The sequence below is a fragment of the Eurosta solidaginis genome, unplaced genomic scaffold (assembly GCF_040869045.1).
Source record: "Eurosta solidaginis isolate ZX-2024a unplaced genomic scaffold, ASM4086904v1 ctg00001067.1, whole genome shotgun sequence".
NCBI classification, from domain to species: domain Eukaryota; kingdom Metazoa; phylum Arthropoda; class Insecta; order Diptera; family Tephritidae; genus Eurosta; species Eurosta solidaginis.
In genome coordinates this window covers 802,275-806,870 of record NW_027136911.1, presented here as the reverse complement: position 1 = coordinate 806,870, position 4,596 = coordinate 802,275, and positions in this window count along the sequence as shown.

Below are 4,596 nucleotides of genomic sequence, written 5' to 3'. Positions count from 1 at the left end.
TCTATTGAACCAAGCAAGATAGAATCGATTTTGTTTTTGCAGATGATAGGTTTTTATGTGTATATTAATTCAAAAGCTAATACAAGGTTCTATCGTTAACGGTTCAATTTCTACGTCAAAGTGGATGGGATTAACCGACTAAAAGGGATAAGTGTCCATATCTATTGTGGGTGGGGTTAACCGACTAAAAGGGATATGTGTCCATATCTATTGAACCAAGCAAGATAGAATCGATTTTGTTTTTGCAGATGATAGGTTTTTATGTGTATATTAATTCAAAAGCTGATACAAGGTTCTATCGTTAACGGTTCAATTTCTACGCCAAAGTGGATTGGGTTATCCGACTAAAAGGGATAAGTGTCCATATCTATTGTGGGTGGGGTTAACCGACTAAAAGGGATATGTGTCCATATCTATTGAACCAAGCAAGATAGAATCGATTTTGTTTTTGCAGATGATAGGTTTTTATGTGTATATTAGCCGTGTTTTTTAACACGCGTATATCCGTTTACGCTTAAACTTTATATTGACTGCTAAGAGACAAACTATAAATACACCTCTGAAATTGCTGCGCATAAATTTTGTCCTACTAAATTTCAATACGCATTATACTCAGATGTAACTGAAATATGTGTCTTTGTTTCACCCTGTACACTAATTCTATGTATTATATGTGTGTCCACAATTCATCGCAACTGATTCAGCTATATGTTATACCCTATGGCCATCAGAGCGTTGCGTCTCCGCTTTTCGCTACACCCTGTTGCTGTAGCTAGTTGTTTTACCACAGCCGCTAGATGGGTCTCCTAAGCATTATCTAAGCGAAGATAGGCGTTTTTTAACACGCGCAAACGAAACGTATACGCGCGTGTTAAAAAACACGGCTATTAATTCAAAAGCTGACCCAAGGTTCTATCGTTAACGGTTCAATTTCTACGTCAAAGTGGGTGGGGTTAACCGACTAAAAGGGATAAGTGTCCATATCTATTGTGGGTGGGGTTAACCGACTAAAAGGGATATGTGTCCATATCTATTGAACCAAGCAAGATAGAATCGATTTTGTTTTTGCAGATGGTAGGTTTTTATGTGTATATTAATCCAAAAGCTGACCCAAGGTTCTATCGTTAACGGTTCAATTTCTACGTCAAAGTGGGTGGGGTTAACCGACTAAAAGGGATAAGTATCCATATCTATTGAACCAAGCAAGATAGAATCGATTTTGTTTTTGCAGATGATAGGTTTTTATGTGTATATTAATTCAAAAGCTAATACAAGGTTCTATCGTTCACGGTCCAATTTCTACGTCAAAGTGGATTGGGTTATCCGACTAAAAGGGATAAGTGTCCATATCTATTGTGGGTGGGATTAACCGACTAAAAGGGATAAGTGTCCATATCTATTGAACCAAGCAAGACAGAATCGATTTTGTTTTTGCAGATGATAGGTTTTTATGTGTATATTAATCCACAGGCTGATCCATAGTTCTATCGTTAACGGTTCAATTTCTACGTCAAAGTGGGTGGGGTTAACCGACTAAAAGGGATAAGTGTCCATATCTATTGAACCAAGCAAAATAGAATCGATTTTATTTTTGCAGATGGTAGGTTTTTATGTGTATATTAATCCAAAAGCTGACCCAAGGTTCTATCGTTAACGGTTCAATTTCTACGTCAGAGTGGGTGGGGTTAACCGACTAAAAGGGATAAGTGTCCATATCTATTGAACCAAGCAAGATAGAATCGATTTTGTTTTTGCAGATGATAGGTTTTTATGTGTATATTAATTCAAAAGCTGATACAAGGTTCTATCGTTAACGGTTCAATTTCTACGCCAAAGTGGATGGGGTTATCCGACTAAAAGGGATAAGTGTCCATATCTATTGTGGGTGGGGTTAACCGACTAAAAGGGATAAGTGTCCATATCTATTGAACCAAGCAAGACAGAATCGATTTTATTTTTGCAGATGATAGGTTTTTATGTGTATATTAATTCATAAGCTGATCCAAGGTTGTATCGCTAACGGTTCAATTTCTACATCAAAGTGGGTAGGGTTAACCGACTAAAAGGGATAAGTGTCCATATCTATTGAAACAAGCAAGATAGAATCGATTTTGTTTTTGCAGATGATAGGTTTTTATGTGTATTTTAATTCAAAAGCTGATACAAGGTTCTATCGTTAACGGTCCAATTTCTACGTCAAAGTGGATGGGATTAACCGACTAAAAGGGATAAGTGCCCATATCTATTGTGGGTGGGGCTAACCGACTAAAAGGGATAAGTGTCCATATCTATTGAACCAAGCAAGATAGAATCGATTTTGTTTTTGCAGATGATAGGTTTTTATGTGTATATTAATCCACAAGCTGATCCAAGGTTCTATCGCTAACGATTCAATTTCTACGTCATACTGGGTGGGGTTAACTGACTAAAAGGGATAAGTGCCCATATCTATTATGGGTGGGGCTAACCGACTAAAAGGGATAAGTGTCCATATCTATTGAACCAAGCAAGATAGAACCGAATTTATTTTTGCAGATGGTAGGTTTTTATGTGTATTTTAATTCAAAAGCTGATACAAGGTTCTATCGTTAACGGTCCAATTTCTACGTCAAAGTGGATGGGGTTAACTGACTAAAAGGGATAAGTGCCCATATCTATTGTGGGTGAGGCTAACCGACTAAAAGGGATAAGTGTCCATATCTATTGAACCAGGCAAGATAGAATCGATTTTGTTTTTGCAGATGATAGGTTTTTATGTGTATATTAATCCACAAGCTAATACAAGGTTCTATCGTTAACGGTTCAATTTCTACGTCAAAGTGGATGGGCTTAACCGACTAAAAGGGATAAGTGTCCATATCTATTGTGGGTGGGGTTAACCGACTAAAAGGGATATGTGTCCATATCTATTGAACCAAGCAAGATAGAATCGATTTTGTTTTTGCAGATGATAGGTTTTTATGTGTATATTAATCCAAAAGCTGACCCAAGGTTCTATCGTTAACGGTTCAATTTCTACGTCAAAGTGGGTGGGGTTAACCGACTAAAAGGGATAAGTATCCATATCTATTGAACCAAGCAAGATAGAATCGATTTTGTTTTTGCAGATGATAGGTTTTTATGTGTATATTAATTCAAAAGCTAATACAAGGTTCTATCGTTAACGGTTCAATTTCTACGTCAAAGTGGATGGGATTAACCGACTAAAAGGGATAAGTGTCCATATCTATTGTGAGTGGGGTTAACCGACTAAAAGGGATATGTGTCCATATCTATTGAACCAAGCAAGATAGAATCGATTTTGTTTTTGCAGATGATAGGTTTTTATGTGTATATTAATTCAAAAGCTGATAAAAGGTTCTATCGTTAACGGTCCAATTTCTACGTCAAAGTGGATGGGGTTATCCGACTAAAAGGGATAAGTGTCCATATCTATTGTGGGTGGGATTAACCGACTAAAAGGGATAAGTGTCCATATCTATTGAACCAAGCAAGACAGAATCGATTTTGTTTTTGCAGATGATAGGTTTTTATGTGTATATTAATCCACAGGCTGATCCATAGTTCTATCGTTAACGGTTCAATTTCTACGTCAAAGTGGGTGGGGTTAACCGACTAAAAGGGATAAGTGTCCATATCTATTGTGGGTGGGATTAACCGACTAAAAGGGATAAGTGTCCATATCTATTGAACCAAGCAAGATATAATCGATTTTATTTTTGCAGATGGTAGGTTTTTTGTGTATATTAATCCACAAGCTGACCTAAGCTTCTGTCGTTAACGGTTCAATTTCTACGTTATAGTTAACCGACTAAAAGGGATAAGTGTCCATATCTATTGAACCAAGCAAAATAGAATCGATTTTATTTTTGCAGATGGTAGGTTTTTATGTGTATATTAATCCAAAAGCTGACCCAAGGTTCTATCGTTAACGGTTCAATTTCTACGTCAGAGTGGGTGGGGTTAACCGACTAAAAGGGATAAGTGTCCATATCTATTGAACCAAGCAAGATAGAATCGATTTTGTTTTTGCAGATGATAGGTTTTTATGTGTATATTAACTCAAAAGCTGATACAAGGTTCTATCGTTAACGGTTCAATTTCTACGCCAAAGTGGATGGGGTTATCCGACTAAAAGGGATAAGTGTCCATATCTATTGTGGGTGGGGTTAACCGACTAAAAGGGATAAGTGTCCATATCTATTGAACCAAGCAAGACAGAATCGATTTTATTTTTGCAGATGATAGGTTTTTATGTGTATATTAATTCATAAGGTGATCCAAGGTTGTATCGCTAACGGTTCAATTTCTACGTCAAAGTGGGTAGGGTTAAACGACTAAAAGGGATAAGTGTCCATATCTATTGAAACAAGCAAGATAGAATCGATTTTGTTTTTGCAGATGATAGGTTTTTATGTGTATTTTAATTCAAAAGCTTGTACAAGGTTCTATCGTTAACGGTCCAATTTCTACGTCAAAGTGGATGGGATTAACCGACTAAAAAGGATAAGTGTCCATATCTATTGTGGGTGGGGTTAACCGACTAAAAGGGATATGTGTCCATATCTATTGAACCAAGCAAGATAGAATCGATTT